Source organism: Papaver somniferum, chromosome 2, assembly GCF_003573695.1.
Source record: "Papaver somniferum cultivar HN1 chromosome 2, ASM357369v1, whole genome shotgun sequence".
NCBI lineage: Eukaryota > Viridiplantae > Streptophyta > Magnoliopsida > Ranunculales > Papaveraceae > Papaver > Papaver somniferum.
The window spans coordinates 21,006,680-21,025,681 of NC_039359.1; the positions used below are offsets into that span (position 1 = coordinate 21,006,680).

General features: G+C 38.5%; 1 long non-coding RNA gene across 9 annotated transcripts; it reads right to left on the bottom strand.

The window, feature by feature from the left end:
* Positions 1-8,730: 8,730 nt before the first annotated feature.
* On the bottom strand, positions 8,731-14,818 carry LOC113347109. Of its 9 annotated transcripts, XR_003358734.1 has the most exons (9): positions 14,539-14,818; positions 14,335-14,416; positions 14,073-14,131; positions 12,548-12,628; positions 12,283-12,441; positions 11,811-12,008; positions 11,572-11,639; positions 10,104-10,232; positions 9,121-9,380 (listed from the first exon to the last, which is right to left on the bottom strand). It is a non-coding gene; the product is annotated as an uncharacterized LOC113347109 (long non-coding RNA). The 9 variants fall into 9 exon arrangements; XR_003358738.1 differs by lacking the exons at positions 14,073-14,131; positions 14,335-14,416 and adding an exon at positions 8,731-8,894 and having other exon boundaries at positions 9,334-9,380; positions 14,539-14,812; XR_003358737.1 differs by lacking the exons at positions 14,073-14,131; positions 14,335-14,416 and adding an exon at positions 8,911-9,088 and having other exon boundaries at positions 9,334-9,380; positions 14,539-14,812.
* Between the last annotated feature and the right edge of the window lie 4,184 nt (positions 14,819-19,002).

Consider the following 19,002-nt stretch of genomic DNA (forward strand, 5'->3'; position numbering starts at 1 on the left):
CACATCAATCTCAAGAAACGATCACGGCCACACAACTTGTCCACACGATTTAAAAAACATAGCTTACTCCTAACATAACTAGGGAATTACTGTAGTGACCATCGACGGACACACTAGTGCCATAGTCGATCGAGTCTCATTCCCCCAGCCACAAGCGCTTTGAACGCCAACCCTCAAATATGGGTGATCGTGCTGTACAAAATAGTTCGAACGAGCTGAGACTGTTAAGAAGAGTCTCAAAACGATCACAACCGTCCAACTTTTCCAGCATGGTTGGACGGATTAGATCATCCCATGAATGATCAAGGAAGTGCTAACGCACACGCTGGCGGTCCCACTTTTCCTTCACCCAATTGGTTTCTCACGGCAAGGCCATGGAGCAATGAAACGTTTTCTCAAATCATGGCAGGCATGATGCTTCTAAGGGTCGCGGAAGTCCACTACTGTCTTAAATCGATCACAACCATCCAACTTAGCCAGCCTGTTTGGATGGCTTAGATCGCATTTAGGACCATCAGGAAGGTGCACGTGTGTTCACCGTCAGCCCAACATGGGACCCACGTGATCGATCTTCCAAGAGGAAGATCAAGGCGTGCCAAACCGCTTGTCCAAAGTCACGTGTGCGTGACTGATTCAAAACCCTAATTAGGGTTTACGACAATGCACATCTGTCGTAGTTTGATCATGACCATCCATCTTCACCAGACTAAACGGAGGGTGTAGATATAGACTCAAGAGGTCCCATGGGTGTCAACGTGATCACCGTGGGCCCACCTTTACGTGTGATCGGCCGACCTATGCCGACTAGATCCCGGCGCCTCGAAACGCATGCCCAAAGGTGGCATGCCACACAATATTTAAACCTTTGCGGTAATGTACTTCTGTGGCAAATCGATCACGACCACTCATCTTTGCCGGTCAAATTGAGTGTCCTAGATCGAATCTTTATGGGACAGAGAAGTGTAGATATGCACGCCAGCGGGCCGTCTCCACGCATGCCTGGTCGGTCCCTCAAAAATTAGCGTCCATGCTTGGATTCGATCAAGCCAAACAGGAGATGTTGCACACCTCTAAAAAAACCCTAAAATCCATCAATGGAAGGAAATATGTTCCATAAATCATCTCATCCGTCCAACTTTTCCAGCTTGGTCGGACGGCTTGGATTAAAAGTTAGGCGATCAATGAAGCGTCTCAATGATTACCGTCCGCCACTCTGCCACAGGGAGTGATCGACCAGATGGTGGCCCGCACGTACGACCTTTAAACGATCACTCGAAGATGGTTAAACGTGCTTCCAATTTAAGACGCATAATCCGCGACTTGTTCAATCAAGCTTTAAAACAACGATGCTTCATACATATCGATTGTTTTGAGTTGCTTGCTTAAAAGCGATGCATTACATGCATCGAGCATATACGATATTTCATGAATATCAATTCCATAAATAACTTAGTTATTTAACCTTATAGCATCGTATGCTATTTCTTGCGGCGGGTCCCACGACTCGACCCACTCATTCGAGACATCAAACATGTCACAAACTGGGGGATACTCACTGGGGTATTGGTCTGGCGGTTTACAGCGTGCGGCGTGCAACGCGCCCATTACGAGAACATGTCAGGAGGCATGAACGGTTAATGATGATGAGGGAAGTGGGCAAAGGCATGATCATGCGACAATCACCTACACGACCCCACTACCCCATCACTCAACTTCCTCTACTTCCTACGAGATGAGGATTACGCTCAAATGACTTGTATAAATAGGTTCTTCAACCTATTTTAAAACAACACGAACAACACAAGTGTTAACACAAGTATCCAGGAACCATCAAGAGATGATAGATTCCATTTTGCAAGCGAGTTAATCATTCTGATACAAGTCATAAACAACAACACCTTCATAATTCAACATCCTGATCTCAAACACCTTCTTCGCTTCCCTCCCTAAGATCAACCCTTCTCCTTCACTTTGTGACCGAATTGAATCTGGAACGACCATTTTTTGGTTTAGGCTAGAGTCTTACAGATTGATCTCTCGAATCTAAAGTACTCCCGTGCAGTGCGTTTGTTTAGGGTTTAGATTCGTTTCTCATCCACACACACCCAAGTTTACCAAAACCAGCAGACACAGTTTTCACCCATAAACAACTTCCATCTTCCAGCTGCTCCATTCATTCTTATATGTAGTGATGGAGCTTCAAAGGGAAATCCTGGAGATGCAGGATATGGATTTGTGTGCAGGAAATGGGATGGAGAGTATCTATATGCAGAGTCCGGAGGTTTGGGGTTAGCCACTAATTTCATTGCAGAATTCTTTGCAGTTTTAAGAGCAGGAGAATGGGTTGTTAATAAAAAGTTCTTCAAAGTTTTTTTCAAACTGATTCTCAAGCAGGAATGAAAGCATTTCAGTCAGGAGCAGTTCCATGGTGGTGTATGACAACATGGAATAAGATCAAAAACTCACTCCAAGAATGGTATTTTTCTCATGACTTTAGGGAGATAAACTTTTCAGCAGACTCAATGGAAAAGAGAGGAGCTAATCTAGGAAAAGGAGAAAGAAGAAGTTATATCACAAGACCGGATTTCATGAGAACAATGGAAATCCCAGAGAAGACATATTATAGAACTTTTTAGAAATTTTATTGGGCTTTTTTAATTTTTTTCCTTTTGGACTAACTATAATGGGCTTGCTTTTGTAACTTTGGTTATCATTTTTGGTTCTAATAAAAATCATATTACCAAGCAAAAAAAAAATAAAAAAATCCATGTTCTGAGAAGGATTGGGTCTGAGCTTGCTGTGATTGTATAGGTGAAGGTTAAGTTGTTTTGAGTACAAATGTTAGTGAAATGATTTGTTGGATGTTGTTGTGATAAACAAGGTGGCTGAGTTATATTGATGATGTTTGTTATTTGTGTCTGAGGTTTGATTGAGATGGTAGTGTAGAGGAGGTTGATATCAATTGCTCAAAGGGTACCATTTGAGGTGATTATTCCCTGCGATGATTTAGCTCAGTTCAGTTTTATTGTATGAATATTTATGTTTGATAATTGAATTAAGAAATTTGCGATGTATGTGTAATAAAACCAGTATTTAAGTGTGACAGTTAACACTTGGATGTTCTTGTGATAGTCTGAGTTTAGAGAATTGAAATTAAATGGATGAATGTGAGGAAGTTGTTGTTGAAGCTGGGGTTCTGGTAATGGAGTTGTAATGGAGGTGTTGTAGAATACTGGTGAAGTGTTATGGGACTACAATGTATAAACTAATGGCTTAAGTTGTTATTGCAAGTGGTTGGTTTACTGAATGATAATGGTTGCTTGAATTGATATTGGTGTTAATGTTTAGAGTGTGGCTAGAGGATGAGAAAGAGGTCATGGTGGTGAATTAGATGAACTGATGTTGTTGAACAAATAGGAAGATTGTTGAAGTTGCAAGGGGTATATATATGAACTGTGTAGGTGAAATGGAAGTTGGTAATAATGTTGCTACAACTATGAGGATTGGGTTATGAAACTATCTGAGTTTGACAGTAATGATTGTGGAGGTGAGTTATATGGAGGATGTTTTATTGGTTAGGATTAGTTAGCTTGAATAAAAAATGGTTGGGAGTTGAGTTAAGATGTTTCAGTAGTTGGATGTAGTACTTGTGAGGCTGTAGTGATCTAAAGTTGCAGGCAGGGAAGGTGTGTTGAGATGGTAGTTGTAGGATTATAGTTAAGTGATTGTTGTGAAAAGCTTAAAGCTACAATTGCAGGTAAACCTTGTTTGTAATTGTAATTGAAGTTTTAAGTTTATTTAAGAGTAATTGTATTGTACTTTATCTTGTGAAGTTCTGTCAATAGGTGTGTTAGTATCAGTCTAGTTATGAAAAAGAGTGAAAGTCTGTGTACAACAAGGGATTTAGGCTTGTTAGTCATCCCAGTCAGTTTAGCTGATTCAATTTGTTTAGCTGACTTAGTATGACTGACTGAGTTGACTCAGTGACCAGAACTGACCAGACTTAACTCAGTATACCATGACCGATTTGACTCAGTTGACTATTGACTTGACCTTTGACTGACGGTTACCGTCAGTTTTACCGTTAGTTGACTCAGATGGATTGGACCTTAGTTCAATGGTCCGGTTTGTTGGACTTGGGCTTAGGTTTAGTTTTCCTATTTTGATATTGGACCCTTATGGTCTGAATTAGCCTTTGGTGGATTCTACAAAGTTGTAGATATTCATAAGACTTGGCTAATGGACTATGGAACCAACCTAATTGAATTAGTAAACCGTAGATATGTTGAAGATAGATAATAAAAAGGTGTAAAGTCATAAATGGGCTTATAAACATTAGATATTCTTGTATGAGCCTTGCATGATCCTTTTGTATAAATTCTTAGAGTGTTTGTGATTAGCAGTTAGTATATTTAACAATGATCGATTCAAAGGATGAACCAATGGATCATGGATCTCGAAGTAGGCGTGGCTTGTCATCAAAAGAGGTGGGAATACATTTGACTCTTTTGTAACCATTGTTGTTTCTTTTACAAAAGTCTTTTTTAATTAAACTTATTCATTGTCGATTTGTGCATTCCATGCATTGTTTAACTTGTATTACGGTAATTCTGTTGATTCTGTTAATCTTTCCATGGTTTGGAAAGGACCTGTAATATTTTGTTGTCAATATGAATTGTTATGGGAAATGAGAATTTTTACGTGTGGTATATAGGATACTCTCCTTCACATTTATATCTACATGAATTCAGCTTTTATGCTTACTATGGGTAAACAGGGGTGATATCAATAGCTATTAGGTGTGTAACTGGTTGACACCATATCATACATTGTTTGAAGAAGGAGTTCGTCCATATACATGTATTGTTATTTCAGTGACTTGGTCACTCTTTAATGTTTGGGAAAACATGTATTGTTTTCCAACTCTTGCTTATGATTACTTGAAAGTTAAATGTTATTCCTGCTGGGCACCCCTTTTAGGGATGATGTATTCACCCATTCCCACTTTCAGTTTCAGAGACAGATCAGAGTTGCGCAACGAAAGCTTCAACGGTTGAGTCCGTTAGTTGGTTAACTTTGACTACGTTTATTATGTTGTATATTCTATTGTAAACCAAATGTTAATTGTATATGTGTCATCTGAGAGGCATTCTTGTATATATATTTCATAGAGGGGCTAGTTTTTGGGTTCAGTTTTGTAGCAGTTTTCTTAATTGAATGTTTAAGTAAATGGTTAGATTCTTAGTGCCTATTTATTTAGTTAATCGCTTGGATTAGTCAGCTGCTAGCTTAGGTTGAACCTGAAAAATCAAATAGAGAGTTTCCAATAGAAAGATCATTTTTTTCTTCTAGATTGGTTGAGTCTTCTTCTGAAAGAATATCAAGATTGATGTATGTATTGCTATAATTATCAAAATCAATATTTTCAAAAAGAAGTGCAACACTTGATTTTTCGTCTTCATTGGAATCATATTGATCAGACATTTCATCAAGGGTTGCAGCTAGACCTTTGTTCCAAGTGTATTTTTTGCGGTTTGGACATTCAGTTGCAAAATGACCAAAACCCTTACACTTAAATCACTAAGGCATGTCCTCGTCATCAGTCTCGTCAACATCCATGTTTTTAGGAGGAACGCGATTGTGAGGTTTAACTGATGACCTGGGTTTGTCTTTGGAAAACCGTTTACTTCTCTTCAATAAAAGATCTCTAAACTGTCTTGTGATCAAAGAGACCGACTTATCAAGATCTTCATCTGATCAATCAGTCTCAGAAAGATCATCCTCAGAGACACAAACACTTTTACTTTTATCGAGTAATTTAGTGTTCTTTTGTGCTTTAAAGGAAACATCCTTACCGATTTTGGATGTGTTCTCATGATCAAAGATCTTAAGATTTCCAACCAGAGTATTTCTGGAAAGAGCATCAAGGTTATTTCCTTCAATGATGGCATGCTTCTTAGAGTCGTATCTAGATAGCAGCGATCTCAGAATTTTCATCGAAATGTCCTTTTCAGGAATAGTCTTACCCAATGCAAAAGATGCATTAACAGTTTCAGACACTTTGTGATTAAAATCATCAAATGAATCTTCATCTGCCATACGAAGGTTTTCCCAATCAGAATTAAGGTTTTGAAGCTTAGCTTACTTCTCACTGGTATTACCTTCCAACCATGCCAGCCGCACCACCGTGCCAAAGCCATGTCGGCCCCGCTACATGCCGCTGGCTGCCAAAACGAAGGGTTGCAACAATCAACGACCACCCTTCCATCTGAGATGCAGATCTTAGCCGTCCAAGGTATCCATCCAACGCATGGTAACCTTTGGCCCAACGCCAAAACCCTAGTTTTGGCCACGCCTAAACCGCACCAAGGCATACCGACCATGCCACATGTGCCAATGGCATGCCGTTCCAGCCACCTTGCCGCGCCTAAACCATACCATGTCGGCCTTCCTTTTACGGCTGCCAAAACGAAGCCGTGCGACAATCAACGGCCACCCTTCCATCTTAGATGCAAATCTTAGTCGTCCAAGGTCGCCATCCAACGCATGGTAACCTTTGGACCAACGCCAAAATCCTAGTTTTGGCCACGCCTAAACCACGCCAAGGCATGCCGACCATGCCACATGTGCCAATGACATGTCGTGCCATCCACCTTGCCGCGCTTAAACCATACCATGTCGGCCTTCCCCTCACGGTTTCCAAAACGAAGGCTTGCAACAATCAACTGCCACCCTTCCATCTTAGATGCAAATCTTAGTCATCCAAGGTCACCAACCAACTCATGGTAACCTTTGGCCCAACGCCAAAACCCTAGTTTTGGCCAAGCCTAAACCGCGCCAAGGCATGCCGACCATGCCACATGTGCCAATGGCATGCCATGCCAGCCACCTTGCTGCGCCTAAACCATACCATGTCGTCCTTCCCTTCACGGCTTCCAAAACGAAGGCTTGCAACAATCGACAGCCACATTTCCATCTAAGACGCAGATCTTAGCCATACAAGGTTACCAGCTAACGCAGGGCAACCTTTTGGCTCGACGCCAAGCCCTAGTTTTGGTCACGCCCAAACAATGCCAAAACCGTAGCTTTTGTCCATGCCTAAACTAGGCCATATTAAATCCATGCCGGCCATGCTTTCATGCCACTGGCTACCAAACGAAGGGTTGAAATAATCAACGGCTACCCTTCCTAAGGATGCAAAATCTCGACCGTCGAAGGTCACCACCGAGCCGGCAAGTCTCCCAATCTCAACTTTCCAAACAAAAACAACATGCTACATGTTTTCCACAAAAAAAACTCGAGACATCAACACATGTCACAAACTGGGGGATGCTCATTGGGTATTGGTTTGGCGATTTACAGTGTGCGGCGTACACTACGCCCGTTACAAGACAGTGTCATAAGGATAAGACGGTTAGTAAATACATGGAGTAATGGTAAAACGCTTTCTTTTATGGAACATCAAATTCCAGGCGTTACCGATTACCACCCCTCCCATTTACTCATCTGTTTTACATTTTTTACTTGACCAGAGTACGTTTCACTTCGACTTGAATAAATAGATCTTACCTATTTCCACCGAACAAACAATTTCTGTTCAGGAGCATACAACACTCAGAAAACGTTTACTAGCTTTCCCATCTGTTAGCGTCCCACTTTCTGATGCAAGTCACAAACAACTACTCTTTCAGGATCAACTATTATGGCCTCAACACTCTCTTCGTTTCCCTCCCCAAAACCAACCCTTCTCCTCCTCTTTGTGACCGAAGCAAGTCTGGAACGGCCATTTCTTGGTTTAGGCCGGATTTGTACAGATTGATCTCTTGAATATAAAGTACTCCCTTGCAGTACATTGTTTAGGGTTTAGACTCGTTTCTCACCCACACACCCGAAATTACCGAAATCAGTAAAAATTGTTTTCACCCTCAAACACTTGTGTAATAACAATATGTGTTTTCTTTGTGTATGGACTGTACCAAAGGGAGTATTTGGAAGAGATTTGGCTCTTAACGGGCATATCAAAAGTTCGAGAAATGTAGACTTTGCCATTTTTTCCAGATTAAAATCTATGAATGTGATCAGTTAAGGATGATGTTGCATTGAGATGAGATGGTGTGGTTGAACAAATAATATTGTCACTAATTTAACTTTACTTTGCCAGAGTATTGTATATTTCTCTCTCTTTGACACACATTTTTACATGCTTTGACTGATGGTGTTGGGATAATTACAAAATGTCCCAGTGACATTCTAAAATATAATTCATATACTGTATAAAGATAATTACAAAATTCCCTATCGACAAAAGTATTCCATTACTTTGATATGCTTAGACTGGTGGTGTTAGTTAGGATAATTACAAAATGTCTTTCACTATGAGATTAGGGAAAGTGGGAAACAAACAATACTACACGCAAAATGATCTACTGTAATAGATAGATAAGCATCTCCCTAGCTAACAAGTTTATTGCAGTTGGCACTCTATTAGACTTGCCCTTCAAATGTGATTTTTTTCTTACCGATTTAATACTTGCTTCTCAGGGTACGGTTTAGTCCAAAATCCCATCCAAATATACTAGTTAGTCCTGACTCATTTAACTAGGTACAAATTAGTCTTTTTTATGGAAAGTACACAAATAACCTTCCTGATTTATAATTTAGTCCAAATATTTACAGTTTAATCCAAAGTGACTCATGATGATGTCATCTGTTTTAAATAATATAAAAAATAAATAAAAACAATTTATCTTTCGAATCCTTTATACAAAATTCATAAACTTTATATATTCAGAAAGCTCTTTCCGAAAGCTACAAAAAGAGTACCCATATGACTATATAATATTCATTTTATTTTATTTTTTAATTTGCATTGGTGTAGATTTATATGTACACATCTGAAAAAATACAAAAAATCCAATATCAATGGATAGCCAGACTGCCATTCTAGTCTACACACACTGACAAAAATATCAAACAACGCCAATCTCTAGGTAGATAATATCCGAATATGCAGAGGTTGGTTTAGTAGTCATCCTATATTGAGGCGATAAAACATAAGATTTCACGGGTTGAAAAAGAAGGGATTAACCTTTCACCAACAACCATATAAGAAACGAACCAAGAAACAATCAAAGTAAAAACTTAGTTAGTTACCGAAAGAGACACAATCTATTTGGGTCTACAGAACAGGTCACGCTTAGAGATTAACAGCGTACAAGTATATACAATAACAAAGTAGCGCATTATTCAAACAAAACAATCCCTTCATTCATCACAAAGAATTTAAGTGAAGAAAATATGCACACATCTACCAAAATATGACTAAACGCTCACCATGGTTCAGAATAGCATACACAATCTTCTCCGACATGGTTGATACCCTACATATTACGAACACATAAATAAAAAATATATATGTTGTACATTAAAGTGTACATGCTATAATACCAAAAACATATGTACATACATGTACACCTTTACAGAAATCCTAGCAAATCCAACGTCCATACAACTAAACATGACATACATCCTTGAGAATGAACAATAGTGTACAACTATGTACACATCTATAAAAGTCCAGAAAAAGGATACTACACTTAAGGAAAAAATCTATGCAGTTGCAACAAAAGCTTATCAAGTCAATCTGTGCAGCATAAGCCTTTCTACAGTGCATCAGTATGCATGGTGAAGCATGTACACTTGTCATTAATCAAACATCCATACACAAAACTGTTATATATATTATTGAGATTGTACAATGGTGCACACCCCTAATAAAATTAAACAAATCTAACATGCATAGCCACAAAAAATGCCATAAAATCATGAGAGAACATAAAATCAGGCGCAATACTATGAAATCTCCATGACGACAAATAAAACTATAGAAAGAGATGTTTTTCTCATGCTCGTAAACCATATGCAAATGCAGTTCTTGTCATTTATTGTCCAATTAGTCACACAACATTCTCGATTAAAGGGAATCAGTCTTCTTATTTTGCGGTTTACAAACAGGGACAGAGTTCAATGCTTTTGTATCTCCTACTTAAGAAATAGAACTGACCCATAGATGAAATCGGATGTATATCACTTCAAGAAAATACCTGGTGAATCGTAGTATTCAGGCATGTTGTAGTGCCTTCCTACAGTCGATGACTCTTTCCTTCAATACCTACGTACTTACACGTATTACGCACGGCGTATGGTTCCAACTTTAGCCGCTGGTATATGGCCTGCAAACGTGCTTACGAAGTAAGAAAGAATGGCTAATATCCGCATAAGGAATTAATTTTTGGAAAACTAATAATCAGCATGTATACAACTATGTACACATTCATAATCATCATGTTTACAACTATGATCGCTCAAAACATGTATACAATCAAAATCAATAATAAACTTAGAACAAGTAATTACGGGACATTACTAGTGTATAAATATATACACCTTTCTAGAGACCTAACAAATTCTAGCATACGCGCCCACAAGACTCAATAGGTATTAACAATCAACAGGTGTATAATTATGTACACATTGACGATCATCAAGTGTACAACTATGTGCACACTGACGATAGGTGTACAATAATGTACACTTTAAGAATGAACATGTGTGCAACAATATACACATTAACAACTTAATAACAAAAGGTGATTGCTGAAATTCTGAGACTATATAATTTGAGAAAATAAAAAAATAGAGAAAAGGGAAACAATTATACACAATCATATACAAATAAATTTGCAAGAAAAATCCAAAGACAAAAATTCAACGACTATCTTTAAAAAAATGGTTTTTGTTTGTCCTCATTATCAATTATGCCACTCTTGAAAGATGTGTTTAAGAGATATTGTACTCGGTCAATTAATTTGCATATGATTAATTTGCCTCTCAAACATTTTTATCTGTGTTGGAAAATCACATAAATTCAACAGACGTCTGTGCGTAAATCTTAAGATACGTTCCACAAAGAAAACAAATATGCTCAAGTATGGTTAGGAAAAATGTCTAAGAGCCTAGAACCTATCCAACCATGCTTTTGTGCCATAACTAAAAAAAATGTGCACTTTTTTGTACGCCGCGTTTAACTGGTGTACAACATAGTACACCTAACTTATAGAAACTGCAAGATTACCAACAGTCTAACACCACTTGGCCCTCCCCAAATGAACATTTTAGCAGCTAGCCCAACACCACTTGGTACTCCTGCAATGATTAAGCATTGAAACTGCAACTTAAACTAAAACTTCCACTCCTTGGTCAATTTTAATAACTAATTGAACCTTTATACAATACTCAAAAGGTTATGACATGAACAAAACTTCCACATAGATTATAGCTTGGTTATGCAACTTAAACTAAAACTTCCACTCCTTGGTCAATTTTAAAAACTAATTGAACCTTTATACAATACTCAAAAGGTTATGCCATGAACAAAAAGATAAGACCTCATTCAAATCTTGGAGGAGACCGAAGTCTGATTGGTTAAAACTCAACACCATATCAATATAATCATGTAAAATTTCATATATATGCACGTAAATGAGAAATTGTTTAGTAAGAATTTTTTACCTAATTTCCCCATAAGTCACAACCCCAGGCATCTTCACAAGGATTTTATTGTACTCTAGCGTTGATGTCTGCATTCCGATCAATACAAAAACACACATAAGAAACAGAATGATTAATTTCAATAAAAGCTAATACACTCACACTAGATATCTCTGAATAAAGCAGAAACTCGGACTGATTAAAAAAGCTTCGACACTTGCTCAAAATCTGAAAACCTCAAACGAGGAAAAAAAACTAACTTTTTTGACCAGATGTGTCCCAAATCTAAGCGTTGATGACTTTAATTTCAACTTCCAAACTATGAGTGGCATGTTCTTGTATGTTTCCTTCTTCATTACCTTGGCCGCCAATATCTCAAAATATTCTTGTGTTACATACACTCCTCTTTTGCTTAAAAGGAACATCCCAACATTGTATAGTCCTTCAATGCATACATCCTGTGAGTAAAAAAAGATTTCATCAAACACAAATTTTAAGGAAAACAAGCAACAACATTAATACAGTTTTGTATTATTAATAATTAGCATGTGTACAACTATGTACACGTTAACAATCAACGGGTGTACAACTATGTACACGTTAACAATCAATGGGTGTACAATTATGTACACATGATAATCGACAGATGTACAACTATGTATACATTAAGATCACCAATGATACATAATGAGTGACTTTTAATGATGAAGGAGTTGCAATCTAAGAGTTCACCTGAATTCGGGATACAACCACAACACCATTTTTAACAAAAGTAATCTTCTCCCCAATAATTTTTGAGTCAATTGGGTGCACTAGATCAACAATCTCACAATCCAGAGCGACAATAAAATGAGCATGTAATACTGCCTTGTAAGGTGCAACAAGGGTAGTCTGGAATAGCGACAAAATTAAAGGTCAATAGGGTCATCAGGAAAAGTACACAAGACGGATGAAAAAAACAAAAGTGAAAGTAGCCCTTGAAGCCGGGGAAACATACTTTATCAAGTAAAATCGAGGATTTGTTGAATCTGCAGTTGGTCACTAAACACGGTCACTTCCATTACTGGATTTTGATTTTCTACATATAGGAAAGTTATAGACACCGTTAGGCACAGATTTGATTTTGTTAAAAATGGTTAGCTTGGAAAAAAAATGAATAAAATAAATTCTGCATAGATACGTCGGAAACGGAAGATACCGAAATTAGAGCCTTTTATTTTCTTTGTTGTAGTGTTGATATCTAGTTATCTCGTACAACGAGAGCTAAGAGAAGCAATTTTCTTTCTTAAGGAGGGCCACTAGTTAGATACATAAGAAGATACCGACTATATAATACCATAATTCCTCCATACATTCACATTGGTGGGAATGATATCATTTAGAAATGGGAATGATATCATTTAGTAAAAATGTGCCCACAATGTAGGATATTTTCACCTATAAACTATAATCCACTCATGTAAATATGACCACCTGATGACCTTTCATCATTCGTATACAATTTATTTCGTAAAATTTAGAGCAACAGCAAGTACAAGCACCAAAAATCACCCCAAACACTCCTTCGTAGAGTTCCGATACTCAGCAGTACTTACCTACTCCAAACACAAATCAAGTATAATTATTCATAAACCAAGCATCCAAACCTTCTTTCTCACTGAAGTGCCCATACTAAAAACAAAGTTCTTCCACAGAAGTATGCCGATACAAGGAGGTTACTCATTTGACCTTGAAAACCAGCTTCACTACTGGTAAGAAACAGTTGGACCCTGGTAGTTGACAGCTAATAGCTAGAAACTATATTCCGAACTTGTCATTTTCGAACTCATCATTGAATGTCTTGCATATTTTTCTATCATGTACAGTTAAACTCCAAAACCACAAGATATGATAACACCTAAAAAAGATACCAACTTCTAGCAATTACCGCAGTACAAATGCTAAAAACATGTACCATATATTGAATGGTCAAAAAGAACATTCAGGACTTAGATTGCTATCTTGAGTTGTGCTAGTACATCATCCGACCATTTTAGTTAACAACTAACATGGCATGGGTAATATTAAATTCCTATTGTCATATACATTTGAACTTGAAGTTCTCTGGTAGTGAAATAACAACAAAGTTCATTCTGATATTTAAGATTGCAAGCTCGAATAATAATAGGTCGTGGTTTTCAGAAATATAGAATAGACATTTTACTGCACAACTATAGTGAGTAGTATGTACACTCCGTTCTTTTAGCTAAAATATTTGTGGCATAATTTGTTTCGAAGGCAACCGTAACATCTCAAGCTCAATAAACCTTTAGACTTTATAACATTTTTATTAAAGCTAAAAACTAATTTTCATAAACTCACTAACATTTCTAGTTCATTATTACTAAGTAGACCAACTGCAACTGTATATAGAATAACAATCAATCAAATTTGCAAAGTTTTAAAATAGCTAATATTTATCATGTACTCAAATATATATGAAACGAAAACAGAACTCTAAGATATGAACCAAGCACACTTACCTCAAGTGCATCAATTGATCTAGAAACACCCATTTGATCAAAACTCTTCATGGTATCACCTGGATATATAAGCTCTATAGTCTGATTATAAACTCTCAAATCTAAACCTCATGAACCTCAATTCCACATAGATTGACTAAAACCTTCATATTTCTTATGAAAATCCGCAAACAAACTAGCAAAATGGACTTATTTTCACTCAAAAACTGAGAATCTAATTTTTAATACCAAATAATTTCCATCTCTCCCTTTCCATACTAACCTGCTTATTTCTAATTTGAAATAACAACCTCCATCCTCCACGACTCTCTCCGGTGATTTTTCACGCAAAGGAGATTCAACTACTAAAAAAATCTCAACAGGAAACACCATAAACATCATTTTTGCTAGTCAAACTATTATCAGAATTGATCAAAGAAACTCATGGTATCAATCAAAGTAATAGATCAGATAAATTAATTCTCACCTATAGAAGTTCTGAATCTCCTCCAAATAAATTTTATAACTGATCCGATGCCATCTCTATCAATTTCTAGGGTTTGTGAAAACGAACAACAGATTGAGAGAGAAAACAAAGAGATTTAATAGAAAATTCCAGCTGAAAGCAAAATTCACAACTAAAACCCACAGTTTTACTTTCGTTTTCACAACACAGCTCTGCCGGCAGAAGAGTAGAAGACAAATGAAGAAATTGATAAAACAGTGTGCGATTTGTTTACAGGGTTATTTGTATCATCAAAAAGAATCATTTTGGATTGAATCGTAACGAAAAGGACTGACTCGTACTAGATCTAGTAAATTTAGACCTTTTGGTACTAGGCTTTAGAGGGGAGGACTAGAATGTCCAAAACCCAGTAACTTTGGGACTAAACGATTATTATTGTTTTAGCGGTCCGCGGGTTATAACCCCAAGGGGGTTATAACCCATCCAAACAAAAGTGATACAAAAACCTCAAATATCATAAAATGTCTAAACTACTCTTCTAGTATTTAAATCATCCCAACAATAACAAAAATCAACCCCACTTTTAAATATACTATCACCACCAACAACAACAAACCACCAGCAACAACGCCACCGCCGACCACCACTGCCATCACCGCCTCCGCCAACCACCACCGCCGACCACCGCCGCCAACCACCACCGCGCACCCCACCGCGCCGCGACCCCCCCCGCCCCCTCCGACCACCGCCGCCACCACCATCGTCCCCCGACCACCGCCGCCAACCACCACCTCTGACCACCTCCCCCCCACCACCGCCACCACCACCGTTGTCGCCCACCACCGCCGACAACCACCGCCGTCGCCACCTCTGACCACCACCGCCGTCGCCGCCTCCGACTACCGCCGCCACCACCTCCGACCACCACCACCGATACTGAACAATTGCATCATCACCGCTACCAGTCAGCACCACCGCCAGCACCCGCCGCACCGCCACCAGCACCACGACCACGACCGCCCACCACCAGCACCACCATCCAAAAAATTAGATGAAACCATTTTTTTTGGTTTCATCATAAATACGATGAAACCGATTTTGGTTTCATCTTGGTTTCGTGAGAATTCACCTGCAAGAAGAATTATAAGAGGTATTATACATGTTCATGGATAGAAATACATCGTTGAAATACGATGAAACCGATTTTGGTTTCATCATAAATAAGATGAAACCATAATTGGTTTCATCACACTAACAGCTGCCATTTCAGTTCCTGCAACTTCATTTTCTCTCGGCAATAGCGGCATCTCCCTTCAGTTCAGGTGCAAATGTGCACTATTGCTTCATATCCTCTTCAATCCATTACCACCAACAAACCAACTTTTTTGTCTTCTAGGTGCAACATCCGCAACCGCAATCTTCCAATCTCTTCAGCACGAACTCATTAGCACCATCAGTTCTTACCTGCAACACCTTCATTACATTTGCAGAGTCTTTCTGCGTTACAGCAGCTCGGTAACAATAATAATGCTTCCTTGATGCTCAGACACCAGCAAAAATTCCCCCAGCATCATATCAGCTTCCCTGCCTTGCTCTTTTGTTTACAATTCCACCAGCACACGACCTTGTTTTCTTCTTTCATGGCTCAGTCTTGTACTCAAAATCTCAATTGCAAGCAACCCCAACACAACACCATCTTTATCTTGTTATCATGACCACAACCACCTGTAATACGGCTAGCTCAGTCACCACCAATGCTGCAACTGCACAATCCTGCACTTGAGCTAACACCACCTGCACCAGTCACTACACATGCATCTACTCCCTTGTTGATCCTTCCGTTAATCAGCTGAACCCAAATCAAACCATTCATCTTGCATCTCAGCTCAGAAAGCTCTTAACTCTTCCCAAGTCCAGCTCCTTCACTGAATTTCACTAATCTGTAGCGGAAACCCTCGTTTCTCCTTATACTCTGTCCTGAACAGTATGCGACACAACCCCAATCACAGACCAATGTTGTAACTGCCATTATCACTGCTTACAGCATAAGCTTCTCTGCAAATTCAGCTAGACTTTTTGCACATTCTCTAGAGAAACAGCATCTCACCAGCTTCATTCCTTCTCTACATTGCAGAAACGCCAACTCATTCAGCTGACCTGCAATCACTGCCATCACCTGAACCTCTTTCCCTGCATTGCACTTTTGTTGCAACAACAGCAGCACTGCCTCTCATACTTGCCTGTAACTTCTGTTGCACTTCTTTACTGCCTTCTCCAGCAAATTTTGTCCTTCCTCGGCTTCCGAGATCAGCCTAAAACCACTTCCTTCAACCCTTTCATGTAAGCAACAACAACTGCTCCTATCATACTCCATTTCCTTCCATCTGCGAGTTGTTATTCAACACCACAGACCCAATCAACCACATCAGCAACCTGAACCCTTTGAGTAAAACACACAACATATCAACAGAATAAACAACCAACACTTCATAGATCAACAGATTGCCCATAACTGGTGGATCCAAGCAAAAGTTCAGGAGGCCGATACCATAAAGTAACAACTCGACTAGTTAATGGTTGAATGTGCCCGACACTAACAAAATTTTCCAGGCCAAAATCAGTTATCTTCAGAACTCCATCATCACTAACAAGAAGGTTGGATCCCTTGATATCTCTGTGCATTATACCTGTTCAATGACAGTGCTCTGTCCAGATAGTAGTTGATGCATATAGCATTTAACCTACACAACATGAACAAATCAAACCCTTTAACATTGGTAATTCCCGAATACTAGAACACACATCCAGAGTTCCATATATACGAACCTGTGATTCACTGAACTTGATGTCAGGACAAGATGATAAACCAACAATATCATGTTCCGTGTACTCGAAAACAAGATGTACACTAGTTGACAGTCTAGAAGTAATTAGTCCCTCCAGTTTGCGGAGAATCATTATTTCCCGTGACATAAATCTCGCACTTTCTGGCTCAAAGTTATCGAACCGAACTTTCTTCAAGGCAAGCATCCTCCCAGTTGCATGCTCTCGTGCTTGGAAAACACTGCTGTATGTACCTTGTCCAATCTAAAGATACAGTCAGAAAATTGCAGTATTCACATAATTGCAGCATATGAACAAATACAAAAATTCCTTGTCGACGTACTAATCCACTTCAACATTCCGATGTATAACGATACAAATTAGACCAGAAATGAGCAATTCAAGAACAATAAAAAATCGTAGCAAAATAACAAAAGAAGAAGAAGAAACCCTTACCTTTTCCAATTTCTCGAAACTTTCAGCACGAAGAGGAATCCAACCATAAATAGCTTCACGAGCAACAACACTAAGCCAAGAAGGCCAACCAGCAGCAACTTGTTCACCAAACCCAACAGGTCTTCTGAGATTAACAACACCAATTTCTTGTTTGATTCTGCTCTTATCGACAGACCCAATTCCCTTCCTGTTCTTCGTTTGGAGATTCAAATCGAAACCCTGATTTCATCAATTTCTTCTTCATCTCTGAGATTAACAGCAACAGGTCTTCTTAAACAGCACCAAACCCAACTCTCCATCTGTCTTTATCTGTATTCTTGAATCAAATGCATCCACAGCTCAGCATCAGAACATAAACCCTAATTTCTTCATTGTTTCTCGATCTCAATAAATTCTAGGAACAGTTTTTTGCTGATTCTTCCTCTCTACGCTCTATGAACATCATCTCCAATCTTATTTCCTTCTCAATCAGCGTCTCGATCTGGTCTCTCGGATTTAACAACAGCGGCTGCTGCTTTCTCTTTCTTTTCTCAATTTTAGGGAAATGAATGAACTAATGATTGAGAGAAAACGTCTCTCGAATTCTTCATCTCTTGAATCAGCGTCGTTCTTCTCGTGGAGATCCATTGTTGCTGCTGGTGATGAAGGTGGTGGGAGAAGGAGACGGAAGAAAGAAGAATAAGAAAAGCTAAAAGGGTACATTTGGGTTTTTTTAAAATAAAAAAATTTAAATTTGCTCATTATCATTTGATTTGGGATTTTTGTCCTAAATTTATTTGAAACGGTTTTTATTTGGTAGAAATAATATGATCGGTTTTTTCTTATCACTAGTTTGTTCACCTAGGGGTTTTGTCACTAGTTATGTTGTTTCAGTGGGTTTCTGATTCTTTTAAGTCCCGACTCATTAGATGTATAAAGTCCGCCATCATCACATACAGACCAATGTAGTTAATATCGGATATCGGTTCATCTCGGCCGGGACCGATACACTGGTACGATTTTATATCGGGGATATTATCGTTGAAATATCTGTTCTAGATTTAGAGACTATAATTTTATATTAAACATTTCTCCACACATTTTCGGATAAGATATAATAGATAACATCAATTTTATCAAAAAAACAAAAGAGTAACTTTAGTAGACTTGCTTCGAGAGCTACATGCACCTCTACTACCATCTGGAAGACTTTCTTCGCGAAAATTA